The sequence below is a fragment of the Empidonax traillii genome, unplaced genomic scaffold, assembly GCF_003031625.1.
Source record: "Empidonax traillii isolate 1590-97213 ecotype Southwest subspecies unplaced genomic scaffold, ASM303162v1 scaffold68:size1967880, whole genome shotgun sequence".
NCBI lineage: Eukaryota > Metazoa > Chordata > Aves > Passeriformes > Tyrannidae > Empidonax > Empidonax traillii.
Genome location: NW_020955261.1, coordinates 892822 through 910536, shown reverse-complemented (window position 1 = coordinate 910536; position 17715 = coordinate 892822). Strand labels below are relative to the sequence as shown.

General features: G+C 39.6%; 1 protein-coding gene across 8 annotated transcripts in view; it reads right to left on the bottom strand.

Annotated features, from left to right (window-relative positions):
* FARP1 (FERM, ARH/RhoGEF and pleckstrin domain protein 1) overlaps nucleotides 1–17715 on the bottom strand; it is a 200812-nt gene that overhangs the window by 67994 nt on the left and 115103 nt on the right. The window lies entirely within an intron of this gene.

Here is a 17715-nt window from a genome sequence, read left to right as displayed (position 1 = left end):
AAAACTTGAGGGACTGAGGGGTTGCTGGATGCCTCTTGATATGCAACAGGCTCAAGTCCTGGGTTCTGACTTCATATGGGCTTATCCAGGACTCCTGCTGTGAGCCACTGAGGCTGGTTCAGGGCTCTCTGTTACCCTGATGGGGCTGGTGACTAATTTGGAGGATTCAAGAGCAAGTGTTTCCCTCCAAACGCTGAAAGCCTTCCCTCTATAAAGAACAGATGTTCTAGCCCAATATTAGCTTCCAGAGCCTCTGCTCTGCTGATTGTAAGAATTCTTTTCATCAGCCCATCTGTTAAATCCACACCTTCAGAAAATACTGTAAATTACAGCTCACCAGCAAGTGTTCTGCAAAAAGCAGTCTCTGTATAAAAAGGCCAATCACTGAAATAAAATATTTTTGTTCCTTGGACAAATGCACCTATTTAACTCAAGAGGCCCTGAAAGACTGATCTACACTCACTTCAGAACAAATAATAACCCATTAAATTGCACAAACCTCACTGTTACAAGAGACTAATCACACCCTGGACAAGTGCCCCTGCACTCAACCTACACACTGGCCCCTTCCCTTTCAGCCCAGTAAAAAATTACTAGAGCAAAACAGAACAGCAGTAACCAAGCTAAGAAAAGAAAACCATTAAAGGTCAGTAGACTAGCTGACCTGTCTCAAACCTGAGTCTGAGCTAAAGTCCGGGCATCTCCAGGCAGTGGTCATACCAAAAGCCTACTTGCAAGTAGGAAGCTGCTCAGTCCCACCCCATCCCAGATGTATCACTATGCAGTTTGCTCTCTGTTTTACTGGGATACCAAAAAATTAATGGGCTTTTTTCCCCCCACCTAGGATAATACTTGCTTTACAACCACAATCCGAAATACAAAGCATCTTTTCAAAGGTAATTTATCTAACATTTTCTAATATGAGTTGTGAAAAGTAAATACCCAGTAGTGAGGCTTACACCAGAGAAACTAAAACAATGACATTTTTCTACAGGAAGGATATATGTGCCACCACAGCAGCACTGTCACCCTGGTGATGCAGGACACAATGACCGAACCCTTCAATGCTGACTGGTTTCAAAAGTCTGAAGAGAAGAGCCAAGATCAATTCTCCAAGAACTTGCTGAACAGGTTTTTTGTCCAACATACTCCCAGTGCCTCTAACAGACCTATTCCATCAGGAAACAATGATCACTCCAATTATTTAATTAACTGTTTGTTAATGTTTGCTGTAGCAAAAATTATATTCATGAATACTGTCAGAAAACACACCAAGAGCAATTGCAGATAAAAGTACTTATTTTTTTAAAGCATTCACCATAACCTTGTAGTAAACAAAATAATTCATACCAAAATGCCAAGAGGATATGAAGAACGCAAGGGAGAGAAAAAGAAAAGACATCTGGTTTTCTAGACAGAGCACCTTTGATCTAACATAAAGCCGTCCAAATTAATATCAGTTAGAAGTATATTTGAATATACTCACTTCACATGTTCCAGCTTCATTAAGCCAAAAGCAGCTTCAATGTCCACCACCCAGCCTGCACAGACCATTGTGCCTTAGTTGTCAGTTCTAACAGAAAGCTTCCCATATTTTCTACTCCATCTACCACTGTACATAAACACAAATAAACACACATTGTCTCTTACTGAAAGAGCTTCCTGGTAAGTGCACTTCTTTGGAGGGAGGCAATAGAATAATATAAAGACATTAGACTGAGTGTAATAAAGATATTATTTTACTGCTCTGAAAACACACCTATAAGTGATTTAGAAGCAACTACTTCTTCTAGACTAGTCTCCGGTCTTCAGAGTTTGGCTGGGGCTGCTAGAAAGAGGAAGGACACCCTCAAGCAAGCAACTGTTTCATACCTGTGCACAACCAGAAAAATAGAAATATGCCTGTGCATATGTGTGTGCATGATGGATTCCCATTTGACAAAGACCAAATTTCATCATTCCTCCCAGGGAAAATAAAGTGTCTCTGGTTGCATGGGGATTCTTGATCAATAGAAAAATGCAGAGAGGCCACCTGTGTTACCACACTGCCTAAGGTTAGCTGAGGAGAGCACGCCTGTCTGATCTCAGACCATGAGTTAAAGCATCTGATTAAAACCTTCTGAGTGTTTTCATAAAGTTGTTTTTTTCTTAGAAGCATTTAGATGATGGAACAAGAGTCTTGTAGTGTTTATGTCACTTGGCATTTTCTCTGGAGTATGGTTCAATAACATGAAATGCTTCTTACTCTAATATTTGTAAATATTACTATTCTAAACTCATCTTAGCTTTGATCAGTCTACCTCAAAATAAAATCTGACAGTTCTCTCAAAGGAAATCCTGTGCATATAACGTCTGCTGAGATTTAGAGCCTGATGAAACTCCAGTCTTGCAGGACCAGAACGAGAAATACAACATCCACAACAGCAGGAACTCACAAGGTTTCAAAGAGATGGTGCAGTTCTATGACATCTCTACTAAAAAATTTAAACACAATAAATTAAAAGTTCAGTCCACTGGGTATGGAAGCAAACCAGGAGTCATTCAGGGCACCACAAACACAAGCTGACAGAAGAAGCATTCAGGAATGAGTGTGCCGTACCAATGACGTCATCTGTAGTACAGAGTTGTGCCTGACTTGAACATGGTTACAAGCCCCATGAGAAAATACAAATTTCCACAGGCTTTGGAAGGCATTTTCCAGCCATCAAGTGTGGCCCTGCAGCCATGCCTCAGACAGTAAGTACTAGGCAAGCTTCATTGGTTTCTGTCCCACAGCCCTGTGGCTTTATGGCTGCATAAGGCAGAGCTTGGCTGCTTTCCCCGCTCCATGCCAGCACCTGGCTGATCCATGGGGGCCCGCGAGTCCCCTAAAACAGCCATGCTTGCATGTCAGGTTACAGGGTGGGGAAAGGCTTTACTACAGCCTGTGCTACAGAAGAGCCTTTCCCTGCTACAGTGAGAAAGCCCAAGACCATAACACGGCCATCACAAAAATTTCATACACTTGAATTAGGGAAGGTCACCGGTGTTGCCAAATATGGAAGACGTGGGAAAAGAGGGCCAGGAGACCTATCTGGTGCTCTTCTTGTGCATCATCGATTGAGACCTCATGACAGGGAGGGAAAGAACTCACACAAAGGTGGAGATCAAAGAAGTATGAAGTATCCAAGTGGGAAATTGACATGGAAGTATGGAAACAATGAAGGTTGGTGGCAAGACTATACCTCCAGACCACTTGTCACCACAGATACCACACTGTAAGGTAGTGAGCCAAAGAGATCAGGAGGGCATGGTATACCGCTGGAACACACCTGGGGGAAGGTCACATGCAACACACAAGAGCTGGGAAACAGCTGCAGAGGGTGGCAGGCCCCTACTCCTGTTTCTGTTGACAGCCAGACTCCGGTATAATCAATGGAAAAATATTGCAGCTCCTTGTACTGATCAACCTTGTACCAGATCAGCCTGGCTGCCAAATTATTTTTCTACTCCAATTTAACAACTGCATAGAAATGATCGTGAAAACTCCATCCAGTATTTTCATTACTATTTCTGAAGTCACACACAATTGTAATCAATACTAAAAATAACAATGTTCTTAACAGTTTAACTTTTCTCTCAGTTATTCAAAGCTGCTAAAAATTATATATGTATCTATGCCTTTGAAAGGAAAGAAAACCTGTCAACAAGTGTGTTCATGATAAGCAAATAGTATAAAAATAACCTCAAAGATAAGATTGAGCAACAGGGTTCTTAAACAAATAACCATGTCAGAAATTTATACTACAAAGAAGGCTTGAAAACTACTCACAAGAGAACAGTGCTGTCAGCATCTGAAGACAAATTTTGTATTTTAAACAGTTCTCTTTTCTGGTGTAAAATGGAATACATAATCCATATTTATCAAAAGTCTATTTCCTGAAAGGTGGGATTAAAGCAAGAAGCACTGGTCTGAGTATTGTTGCTCTGGACCTAATACTGCCAAGACACATTCTCTGCCCTTCTCCTCTCCTCCCTTTCAAAGTGCAGGTGTTAATCCCTTAGGAAGGATTAGATAACTATAAAAATAGCATTAGACCTTAAAGATAGCTCTTATACCTGGTCTTACTAGTTTATACCTTGCTGTTCATCTTGGACTGGGTAGCTGAAAAGTTTTGGAAGAAGTGTGATTCATCACTCCTACATACCAGGCCAAAGAACAGCGGAGAAGTGACACCTTTAAACGCATCAGTCACATTTTCCCACCACTACTTTTAAATAGGCAGATCCCCACTCTGTACCTGCAGATGCCAGGTATGCATCCCATTTGAGGAGAAGAGGCAGATTTTTATGATAACCTAGAGGCACCTCATTCCTTTTAAGACATTTTTCGTTTGAATGTAGTTGAAGGCTCCGCTCCTGGCACATATCCCACATGCTTTTGCACAGACTGTGCACATACCATCAAAGGGCGGATTGAGGCCAAATGCAGTAACAGAATAAGTCTCTTATACTGCCTTAAAAACAGGCAATTGATCATCTGCTATGTGTGTACAATAAGACTATTTAGTGTTCTTTTCTTTCAAGATTTTAGTGGGCTGCTTTACTACTTTACACTCACCACATAAGCTGTATTCCCTTAATGCCAGTGCTTGCCTTCCACAGTGATGTACACTTCTACCCTTCCATCAATTTCGTTGGTGGTGACACCTTTTCTTAAACAGTGTGATTGTAAGATATGGTGCTTTTTACTTTAGGTGTGTTTTACTCCAAATATCTACCTTAAAAAAAAAAAATGCAACAAGGTCACACTTCCCTTCCTCTCTCTCCCCCTCGCTGCCTCGCCCCAATCTATTAAGTATGACAAACAAGATGACTTCAACAATAACTATTTTAGGAATTCGATTGCTAACCAAAAATCAACACACCAAACAATTATCAAGGCAAAAATACAAAGAGAAGGGTTTTAATAACCACCTCATTCATTTCCATTTCTAGCATGGTCTCCTAAAGAAACTTGCAGTTCTCCACATTTGAATATACACAGATTTGTTATTGTAACCATGCTCTTGAATTTCTGATCATGACAAAGTGGCTTATGTAAAAATATTTTCTAAAATAAGCAGAAGCAGAAGGATTGCTCTTACTAAAATTTAAAGTCTCTTCCAATGCCCAAAAATCAACATTATTAGAGATAACCAACAGCAAAATTCAGGTGAACATTAAATACCAAATAATCCTTTTTATTAGTTAAATAATGTTGAAGGAAAAAGAAAAATATTACTAGGAAAGCTAATGTAAAGTTTTAAGATGAGGCTGTTTTCAGCATTGCTTGGTTAAGCTTTTTCTTGCAGCAGGGTCAGACTAATACAAAATTCAGCAACAGTAAATCCTCAGGTACCTGTACAGCTCTCTAATTACAGTACAGTAGAACTACTGGAATGGGAGGCTCTGCTTGGTCTCCTTTCACTTGGCTCATAAAATCACAGTTTTAAAGTTTAATGGGCAAATACCACCCACACTGCATTATATATGCCATTTTAATGAGCATGTGACGAAACAAAAATGGAGAAGAGGTGGGCTGGGCACCTTCAGAACTGAGTCTTTCACACCACAGACCAACCTGTCATCTTCAGGTACAACGATCAAATAATTTGATTTCTTCTTACAAATGCAAATGATATTAATACTGATTTTATTTCCCACCTTTCAATTACTCTAATTTCTAGTTGACAAGGAGATCGTTACTGCATAACCAGCAGCAAACACCACAAAATGAGTAGAGGCCTTTGTAGAGAGGAAGAAAGGGGAAGAAAGAGGCAGATTCTTGGAGCTTGGAGAACTTCCTCCTCAGGTAGCTGTAGGGACAAAATCCCACGGAATTTATGTCAAACATCCGTCCCACTCTCATCGATACCAAAGGAAAAAATGAAACTTCTCACCAGCTAAACACCACAAACCATGTAGAGCAAAAACATTCAGCCTTTGGTCACTTTAGTCTAAGTACGCATCTGTTTATTACAAAATGTTATTCATGATGAAAAGCATTACCAAAGTACTTCACGATTAGTTTCCTGGTTCACTGGCTCCTATAGCTGTAATTTACAGTGTTTTAACTAGCTGACTTTCAGTTTAAAAGTACAACTTACCTTGTATTTACTTTTCTGTACTGATTTAAAAACCACTACATTTCCCACATATGCACCTAAAATTTACTTTATCAACTTAAAAGGGGTGCTCTGATCCCCTCTGCTTATGAATTCAGCTGGAAAACTTCATTGTCTGCCTAACACTCCTCTAAGAAATTGTTCCAATAGGGACAACACGTCTTCACATGAAATGTGAACACTGATCTCACTAATGCCAAAAAGTCCTAACCTCAAAAAAAAATCAAACTGCAAAAGTAGGTCTCTGCACAATTAGTCCTGCTGGAAAAAAAAGAAACAAACCTTTTTTCTGGCAGTACAACCATTACTGCAAATTTCCTTCAGATAGGCATAAAACATTTGTGGGAAATCAGTAGTGGCAGAGCGAGTCTTTTAAGTAACTGTTTAAGTCTGCAAAATTTCACACACCAACCATTCAGTTCTTGGAGACTTCCAGTGGGAGACTCTTGGCAGCACCACTGTTACTAAACCAAAATTACTTTCCTTGAACATCATTAAAATGCACAGTGGACAAGCAAAACGAGGCATTAAAAGAACAATGAGAAAACTTACTAAAAATATGTCATCTCCTTCCTAAATTATCTCCGGTAAATGCTGAGTCATCACTTCCTAATTTTGCTAGCAAAACTAAAAAGCAGTTTGTGGCAGCTCTTTATTCCCTTAGCAAGGCAAACATTTACTGCTGGAAGTGACTATTTTAATTTCTGAAGAGTGTCATCCACAAAGTGTATTCCAGCTTCAGAGCCTTGACACTGAATGGTGATGACTTGCGAAAACCAGAACCAGCCTGACACGAATTTCAGATCTTGGAGTGAGTTGCGGGGCAGATGCATTTCCTCACCGTCTGAAACAAGCTACTTCACAATTCAGCATGTAAGAAAAATGGAAGGCAACAATACTTTTGTGCTGCATGGCTTTTGTAAAACCATGTGCACACTAAAAATGCTTCTCTGAAAAGCTGTCTTGTCCAAAGGGGCAAGAAGGGTATGAGTCACACCAAAGCCGTTCCAGCTATGACAGCAAACCCCTTAGTAAAGAGCTAGGGATGGCAGCGGGTGCCTCTCTGACAAAGATTACCTCTGAATTATCTGTGTTTAATTGACAGCCAAGGGGTTTAACTGGGCAGATGTCTCCATCTGGCATGAGCTGCACCTCCACCACATGGCTCTACCCACAGGGATGCACCTGGTGGCTACAGGCAGAGTGTCCTGCAGCGCAAGGATGCCCGCAGCACAAGCTCAGCACGTGCACTGCGGGCACTGGCTTCGGAAAACACACCACAAGATTTGTTTTCAGAAACTAGATGGGAGTTTGATGTGAAGCTGATAGAACCTCATTTTTCAGAATGTTTTCCTTATGGAAAGGTGTTTTACTAAAGCTCAACTATGGAACCAAGCATATACCTGTCAAATAGATGTTGATATTACTTTCTCTCCCTGGGAGGAAAAAACTGAATGAGTTTAACCCCCAGCCTCGGCGCTATTTAGTGGCACACTGTGCTCCTTGTTTCTTGGGAAGAGCTGCAACTGAGGCTCAGAACACTCATTAAAAATACCTCAGATTGAATTTCATAGCCCACAACTTTTGAAAAGGAATATAATGGCACCATTCAGTGCTTTCAGTGTAACTCAGCAGCATAGCAGCCAGCACGTAATTGGGGATAGAAACTCCAATCTCTGTGACACCCCTCACCCCTTGCCTCCCATTTTACCACTCTTCTCTCTGTTTCAAGGCAAAAATCATTTAACCAACTCCTCAGGTTTTCTTTTTTTAACATTAAGTAGTGCTTGAAATGAAAATAAAATCATTCTGTTATTCAGATAACTTTCTTCTCTATTTTCTTTGCTTGCTCATTTTTCATCATTTTCTTTACCATAAGCAAACACTTTACTAGAATAAAGGAGTAGGCAATTTTAAGTCATAAAATGTGAAAACAGAACCCTTATATAAAGGCTGGAAACATGAGAATATGGAGTGTTATGAGTATATGGGAGTTATTAACTATAAAATCAAATTGAGATATGCAAAGTGGCATTTACTATTTTTATTAGGATGCATTTTAGTTCAGCTATGTTTCTACTAAAATCACAGGAAGAAAATAGTTCTTTTAAATGCAAGAAGTCCAAGACCGGGAAAAACTCCACAACAAACCCCAACAAAAAATGAGAAATGTTCAGGCAAAATATTAAACCCTAAATCTAAAGTAAAACCAAATGCAACAGGAAAAAGGTTCTGCATCACTCTCGACATTATTATCAATCTCAGCAAGGGCTCACACCATCCAGGGTTGTACATATTTTACTTATTACTTTACCCGGGGCAGGAAAGCACATTTTAACAATAGGAAACAGATATTTTCAGGAAGGACACCCCTAGAGGAAGCCTTCAGGCTCTGGATGCTACTAACCTATAATGTACTCATGTTACACCCTAATTCTTGTTTTCAGCCCGGCCACTGGTCTATTTGAATCTAATGCTCTGACAGCCAAAACACAAGGCAGAGTAAGGAAGACAACCTTGCATGCAGTGTAAATTAAGAATTTCTGTAGGACCCACCTTCTGTCAGCCTGTCTTGCAAAACTGATGTGAACTGTCTAAAGAAAAGCTTGACTGCAGCATCTTACAATTACTCCAGACTGGACATGGAGAGATTCTGTATTTATGTGTGAAATTGAAACAAAGATGGTCCCGAGTTCATTCCTAACAAGCAAAATTCATACCAACAAAATGTGTCCATGGAAGCAAAACTTCCAAGTACAAAACATACGTTTTAAAAATTATCTCTTCTTTAATTACCTGAAAGGTAGAAGATTTGAGACATTTCTTTAACACTTGTGAATATACTGGGAGTCTGATCTGTCTTTTAAACATGTCTTTTAAACACAGCAAAAACAATGAAACTGTCTATACTCTTCAGGAATTTGCAAAGGGAAGGTACAAGGTCTGTGTTTTGTGCATCACTGAAAAGTGCTACCTTTTGTGGGACACAAACTAGAGTAGAAAGAAGAGTTAGGGGAAGTGGTGTACTAAGTGTTACAATAATGGCTGCTTCTTGCAGCAGATTTCAGAGGCACCTTGTAATGATGTAGTCAAGTCACATTATCAAGGAAAGATAAAAGATAACTACCTCTCTTTTTAATACAACCCCACAGTTTTCAGAAAGATCCTTAGGAGCTTTTCCGCTCCTGTCTGCTAACACAGTAGACACTTCAAAAAAATCCATCCATGAGTCATCTCAGGTATTTGAAAGATGAAAAAGTTTCTGGATTGTAGCAATCTGATGAATGGTTATGTTAGCAAACAACACATAACTGTAGCCATCATAAGGGAGCACAAATGGTGCTGTTGTGCATTGCAGAAACAGTGGCTTTGCCTCCAGTCACTTCAAAATCCAAAGTTGCTGTGACTGACCTGTATGCTTAACCTAGCATCAAACTGCAAAGCAGCACAGACAGAGCAGAGATCTGCTTATACATTCATGGCAAAGCAGGGAAAGAAGAGATTTGTGCTTGTATCTGTGGGGCAAGAGAAGGTGAAGAGGGAAGAAAGGCCAGTAGGATTTCTTAGCTGGACATGATATTGTCTGTTAACAGCATGTGGTCTGAGCTGGGCAAAAGGTCTTTCTTTAATCTCCAGAGTGCTTCCTCATGACTGTGAGCAAGGTTTTACTCTTACCTGTGTTGAACATGGGATATTCAACTTTCATTCTATTTCCCACTGCTTCTGCATGTGTGTGTGTATATATATGTGTGTGTACCCTACAGAATTGGCTGTGCCTGCAGTTAACGTGAAATACTTCAGAGACAATAACTTACACCCTTCTGCTTCATGGCTCACTTAACCATGCAAAATGTTCAAGCTAAGAAGATTCCTAAGAGATCTGCTTTCTGTCACTCAGATAGAAGACTCAAATATCAAAGGAAAGCATCACCATGGTACTATGACGAGTACATTAACATAGTCTCTGAAACACAACTTTTATGGCTTCTATTCTGTTTTAACATACAATAATGTTTTCTTTTATGTTCTGTTTAAAAACATGTGTTGTACAGACTTACTTAGTGTCATCTGGGCTTTGGACAGAATAGCTAAAATACATCTTTAGGCACAGCAGGTTTACAAAGGCAAATGAGCTACTCAACTGTTTTTTTTTCTTAAAGCCAGAATACAGCAGTGTTGTATTAGATACCACTTTGATATAAATGAGCTTTATCAGCAACAACAGGCTTCATGGGAAACAAGTGTTCTCTGTTCAGGGTACGTCAGAGAGAAGTCTTTGGGGATGTGCTATCAAAAGTCAAACATCGGGCTGACACAATGCGACTTTTTTGACCACATTTTCAGTCTTGGGTTGAATTCCTCCAGAAAGAGAGTTTTAATCCATTTAACCTGGAGGATAATGTGTATAACTGGAAAAGGAATTGATTTTATCTAATTTGTGGGTTTTTTTTCTTAATGCTGAAAATCAAGTTCTTATGTACTTAAAAATAGCATGCATCTAATTTTAAATTTACATTTGCATATATGCTTTGTTTAATGTTAATGCCCAGATAATTTACAGATTCCTGGGCTATGTGAGAGCGCTACATTTTATTTACAACATTAAAAACATAAATGAATAATAGAATAATAGAGTATCCTGAGTTGGAAGGGACCCTCAAGGATCTCTGAAGTCCAACTCCTGGCCCTGCACAGAACCATCCCCAAGAGTCACACCATGTGCCTGAGAGTGTTGTACAAACACTTCTTGAACTCAGATAGTCTTGCTGCTGTAAGCACTTCCCTGGGGAGCCTGTTCCAGTGCCCAACTGCTCTCTCAGTGAAGAACCTCTTCCTAATATCCAACCTAAACCTTCCCTGACACAACTTCATGCTGCTCCATCTGGTCCTGCTACTGGTCACCAGAGAGATCAGTGTCTGCCCCTCTGCTTCCCCTCATGATGAAGGTGTTGATCACTATGAAGTCTCCCCTCAGTGTCCTTTTCTCTAGGCTAAACAAGCCAAGTGACCTCAGCTGCTCCTCTTACAGCTTCTCCTCCACTGGAGGATACATTCCAGTGTCCTCTGGACACTCTCTAATAGCTTTATATCTTTCTTATATTGTGACCCATAATTGCTCACAGGACTCAAGGTGTGGCCACACCAGCTCAGAGGGACAATCACCTCCCTTGACTGTGCTACAAGTGATTATTACTGAGATGCCTAGTATGAAACTTACAAAATATACTTCATTTTTGCCTATTTTTATAATGTTTAGGTTCAAGTTCTCACCAATCCTCAAGTGAAATTCTGGGCCAGCATATACATATACTTTAGTTATCTCTACCAAAACACTGTTTTGCTATCATCATAATTTACTTAAATAAGTCAGATTACCCTGTCAGACTCAGAATAAATCTCCTTAGGGAAAGAACTATTGGATAGAGAAGACCACAATGGCACTGAACCATTATTACTGCTTACATAGTTCTTATACTGGCCTTCTGCTGATTTTTAATCACGTCTCCTAATGCTTGACAAAGAACACCATGTGACTAAACCAGGGAGAGCTGTAACCCTGATATGGCACTAACGAGCCAATATTATCAGTTTTTACTTTTTTAGACTGTAAATATTTCTTAAATTTTTGCTACCAAACAGCTTGAGGCATCCTGTCTACTCTCAAACATCAAACAAGGTCTTGGCCAGGAGAATGGTAAAGGCTTCGCAGGAGGAGAAAGATACATGGAGCTTCATGTCACTGGCATCCTTCTGGCTTTTTAATCTTAATGGATGATAAGCTGCCCCTGCTTTCCCTCTGTAGCCTACAGGGAAAGTGAAAAGGGCTGAAAACAAGGATGTGATCCAAAACAAGAATTCAATCTCCTCCCAGGTAATTCCTTCCATCCAGTGTATCACAACTGCAAGCACACTGTGAACAATTAAGGCCAGGAAAAGGCAAGTTACTCTCATTGTTGTCAGAAACCATTCATTCTGAGGGCACACACTTCCTTCTTGTGTATAAAGTAATATGATTTCCCAGTACTGAAACAGGGTGTTCTTCACCTCCAGTTACATGATAACCAGGAGACACAATGTCACATTCTTTACCACGATATTTTACTCCATGACCCTCAGAGCCTTGCTTGGGTTGAGATTCATCCATTTCTAACAGCAATTAAGCATCCAATTGCCCTGAAATTCCATTATGGCAAGTGAAAAAAAAGGGTACTTTTAGAGAAACACTCAGGCCAGGCAAAACCAAACACATAAAATTGGTCTTCATCTCATTGCTACTTTGCTTTTCCCTCCAGATTACATGATTTTTAACATGGTGGTATGCTTATTTCTTGTTATCATTAACATTCACAAAGTATTTTGTCTATTGTGCTGTTAGGAAACAAATAAGTGCTTACACAAAAGATATTAACACATATTAGCTGACATAATCAGCATATTTTAAACAGTTTCCCAAAACTGAATTCAAACGACCAAACTACTAAAAAAAACCCATTTCCCAATTAAAAAAAAATGTAATTCATATCCATTAGGCAGTTCTCACCATCAGCTATTTCAGGATATCCTGACATTAAATCAAATATTTAAGGAAGGGCTTACATTTATTTTTGAGTGATGCTGAATATATCTGCATATGTGCCCTTGCTGGAGACTTATAATTAGGGTTAGCATCATTGTGAGTAATTTTAAAAGTTTGAGAAATCACAAGATCTGTTGAGGTCATTTCTCAGACATCACATGTGAATTCAGTACCGAACATAAAAATTTTGCAGACTGCGTATTTGCTGATCTACAAAAAGACATTCATCCTGAGAGCAGTGGAGCCTTGAACTTCCCCATCAATTGCACTTCAGCAGAATCATGGCCAGTGGTTATCCACTCCCAGTAACTATGATCAAGAGATGACTCTATTAAAATCCATTTCACTCCTCATAAATGCTGGCAGCAGTGTCCCCAGATGTCCCTAAATATGCTTTTAACTAAGGCAATGAGTGCATTAAAAGCAATGGATTTGGCTGAGCTGGAGGGTGAGCTGGTGGGCTCATGCAGAGCATTCTCACAGCTGCATCAGTGGCCACAGTAGAATTCAACTCACCCAACTTTGGCTGTCTAGAAGTTAAGTGTTTAGTCTAAACCCATTGTCTGGCTTGTCTTTCTAGTTGGACAAGAGAGGAGTATCATGAGAGGAAATTCATCCCATCTGGCGACAGATGTATCACACATTAGGGGTGAACTGTCCACTGGGACAACTATCATTCCAACAACAACTTGGAGAGCCTTTCCTACTCCCTAGGAATCTGATGTTCAAACGATTAAAAAGAGGTGAGATAATCTTCCTCTGCAACTTTAGCCAAGGTAAGATTGTATGGTCTGGCACACTTTTTGCTTGCAACTTTTCCACATGCAACGTTTTCTACAGTACATGTGGCATTTTCTTTTGTGGGATGAGAGGCAAATAGAAGAAATAAACATTCCTATTAGGCTGTGGACTTGTTTTAAGCAAGATAAGGTCTGAAGAACACAACAGCAGATAAAGCAGAAATAAAGAGTAGCACTGAGAACATGTGACAAGAAGGACAGGTCCCCAAAGCTGAGCTACAGTACAGGTTATAAGTAGCAGAAAAATCCCCCTTTTTTTAAATGCATTGCCCAACACTTACTTCTGCTTCTAGTTCTCATTGTAAGTCCCATGTTTTCTTACAGAAAAAATAACCAATTCCATTCAATATAATGCTGAAGCCTGTATTGAAAAAGAGTTTCAGTAGATTTGTTACCCAAACATAAACACTGAGCATTTAGCATTGATAAATGGAAACTCAAGACTCAATAATACAATATTCAGTAGCACTGTGGTGATCAAACATCACTATCCACAGCATTCTCCTGGAGAAACTGGCTGCTCATGGTTTGGACGGGTGAACTCTTTGCTGGGTAGAACCTGTCTGGATGGCCAAGCCCAGAGAGTGGTGGTGAACGGAGTTGCATGAAGCTGGAGGCCAGTCACAAGTGGTGCTCCCCAGGGCTCGGTATTTGGGTCAGTCCTGTTTAATATCTTTACTGATGACCTGGACAAGGGGATCGAGCACACCCCCAGTCAGTTTGCAGATGAAACAAAGTTGGATGGGAGTGTTGATCTGCTGAAAGGTAGGAAGACTTTGCTGAGGGATCTGGGCAGGCTGGATTGATGGGCCAAGGCCAATGGCATAAGGTTCAACAAGGCCAAGTGACAAGTCCTACACTTGAGTCGCAACAGCCCAAGCTGCTGGATATGAGGAAAATTTTCTTCATTTGAAAGGGTTGTCAAGCACTGGAACTAGCTGCTCAAGGAAGTGTTGAGTAACCATCCCTGGAGGTATGTAAAAGACATGTAGATGCTTAGGGACATGGTTTAGGGGTGAAACTGGCAGTGCTGGGTTAAAGGTTGACTTTTCCAACCTAAATGATTCTATTATTCTTTGAAAAGATGGACTTCCACCTTCTTTGAGACTTCAACTGATGGCTTTAATGAGATTCAGAGTCTAACAGCAGCCTACTGAATAAGGATCAAATTTTAGCTTAGTAGAACCACCCTATAAGTGCTGAGAACCTGTGCTGAGTGACTCCCTGGCTCTGGAGACACGTGGATATGCTTCTCAGGAACTGAGCAGCTTGCAAGACCAACCAGTTGGAATTTCCCACAGTATTTCCCAGAGCACATGTCACCCCACAGTTGAAAATTCCGCTAGAAGAAAATTACTCAGCAAAGGTCTTCTAAAGCAACAAAGAAACTCAAATAGGAAAAACATAAATAAGGCGCTTTATGTGTAGGCTGCTGCTCAAGGTCTTAAAATAGATGCCATATAATAGGAACAACATGTCTGTCTAGTAGCCATAGTATTCTAGTTGTGAAAAACTGGCTTTATGAATTGAAAGTAACAGTTCAGTAACCAATATATTCAGTCTCTGGTTCCAGTACCATCACACTGCAGAGATCAGTAAGTGATTTGGAAAAATACAACTTATAAAAACCATTATCTAGCTATATATTTGTACAGTTGTGTTGAAAATACTTGTATGCATGTGTTTTTTTTCATTCACCACTTAGTGTAACAAACTGAAAATACCCCATGGCACATACCATGCAGGCAGTTATACAAGGAGCAATTTATAGCCCTGTTTTAATGACTGCATTTGCCGAAGGCAAAAATCTGCTCACTCTTACTGCTATTTCTAGTAGTAGTATACTGTACTTAACAGCCAGTCTCATGCAAAAAAAAAAAAAAAAAAAAAGCTTAACCCAAATCCAGCATAAAACATACACTAACCTTTTATGTTGCTGCTAAGTGGTTTGTGAAATCTTGTTTTGTGATTATATTTAGGATGTTTTGTGCAGTCACTATTAGGCAAGTATCCTATACGGGGGCAGGAGGGATCTCCACAGTATTCACAATAGGCTTGAAATGCTACACATAAATCACAGTTCCAAGCATCACAGAAGTCCATATCTCATAAAAAGATAAATAAAAGGCAAACCAAACAAGGCTTTGCTTTCCTGAGAATATCTGAAGCTGCTCAATGCTGACAAAAACCCCAGCCTTGACATTCAGATCCCTACAGCAGCATGTCTTTAACAAAACTACACCTCTAACCTCTAAATAGTCATATAAATAACACTCTAATATGTAATAACCCAGTTGCATGCTAAGATACCAGGAACAATGCTTTGAAAATAACAATATCAGTCACTAAATTTTCAATAGGTGTCATAAACTGAAGACTTGGATCCTGTGGTTAGAGCAATCAATGTTATACTCTGCATACAGGATATAGTACTGCTTCTGATGGTTTTCACGTGAAAATAATGGGCACTATTCATAGAGAATCACAAGCCATTGCTACAACACCAAGTATTACATCTTCAAACTATCAGTCACCTATATAAATTTCAACCAAAAATTTATGCTCAATACTTAGTTCAATACTTATTATTCTGCTTTACTTTTCTGAGCAGTTTCACTTTTCACACTAGAAAACTCCAGAACTACAGACTTTAGTCCCTTATAACCACACACTTTGAACAAATAATTCCAAATGTCTTAGGAATGTCTCCCAGCTAAGAGAATCAATATGTCTGAACGTGAGTACATTTTTCACCAAATAGGGAATTTCTCACGCTCAGCAGCATGCTCTTCTCTCTCTCTTTTTCTCCCTTATTTTAAAAAACTTTGCAATGATTTTGCTGGTTACTACATGGCTGATTTTTAAATGCATTGTTTCTGATTACAAAGGCAAGAGGTCACTTTGTCCATAACTGGAAGGCTAATAATCTACAGTGGCTGCTCCTCCTCAGCTATGCCGGCTCCTGCTCTTCCAAAACACAGGTGCCCTGAAGGCTGCACACATTTGTGCTTACCACTCAAGCCCGGCAAATTTGCCCCCATGCATCAACCATCTTAAGGGTTTTACATCAAAACTCTGCCAGAAGTTAATGACTTCATTTCTCATGTGTGCCTATATATGTTTTACCTGTGCAACGACTAGCAAGCATGATCCTTTAGGAAACAGATTATCAAAATATTGTTTATTAACAGAGAACAAATAGTCATGGGAAAGGTATCTCGGGCATCTCGCTTTTCACCTTCCTTGACCCAGAATTTGAGACACACAGGGGAAAGTCTGAGATAAAAGATAGAAGCTTCCATAGAGCTAATCCATCAGAACCTTAATTGCAAAGGATCTGACACAATGTCCCATATGTTCACAGACATGGCTTTAAGTACCTCAAACAAGCCCTGGAAATTTAAAACTAAATCTTTCAGGCAATTGAGGTCCATGCCTTCAGTTCAGTCAGAATTTAAATTGCCACTAAAAGCCCTGAAATGTCAGCCTAATTTTCTTATTCTTAGTATTCAAGTTTGAAAAGTGTGTTCTCAAAGTAAGAATAAAATGTGAGGTAACATAATCTGCAACAATTAGCTGGAACAATCTCCAGAGAATGCCCATTCTGCCTGAATATTTGCATCATTTCCACTATAACTTTCCTTACATCACCAGCTACACTAGGTACATAACACTAAGGTAGACTTTAGTATCCAGCACCTGGGAGCATATCTTCCTCACTTTATTCTCATACTGCCATTAAATCACTTCACATATTGACTTCTACTTAATCTCTAGAATGAACTGTTAATCGAAAGCATATGCATACTTTTGATTACACTGTTTCCTAAGGGTAGCATAACTTTATCTTGTTCTAGAACCATGCTACTTCTACTGTAACTGAGTCAACGTTTGAACATTATGACAGGCCACTGTGTATTGAGGATGGTTTATAAGACTGAGGTAATTGGAGGCTATACTGATTTAGTGCAATTTTTCTCATAGTTTGCATTTATGAAGATGATGTTGACCACACCTGAACAAAAGCTAGGTGTCAGGAAAGCAAACAAAAGTAGAAGTAAAACTCAACATTATACACCCTCATCAGATGAAGTATGATGTTAAAGCAAGAACAAATGGGTATTAACCTGGCCATTAGTATTTTTAGACTAACAATTTCAAGAAATTTTTAACTGTTTGATTAATGAGCTTC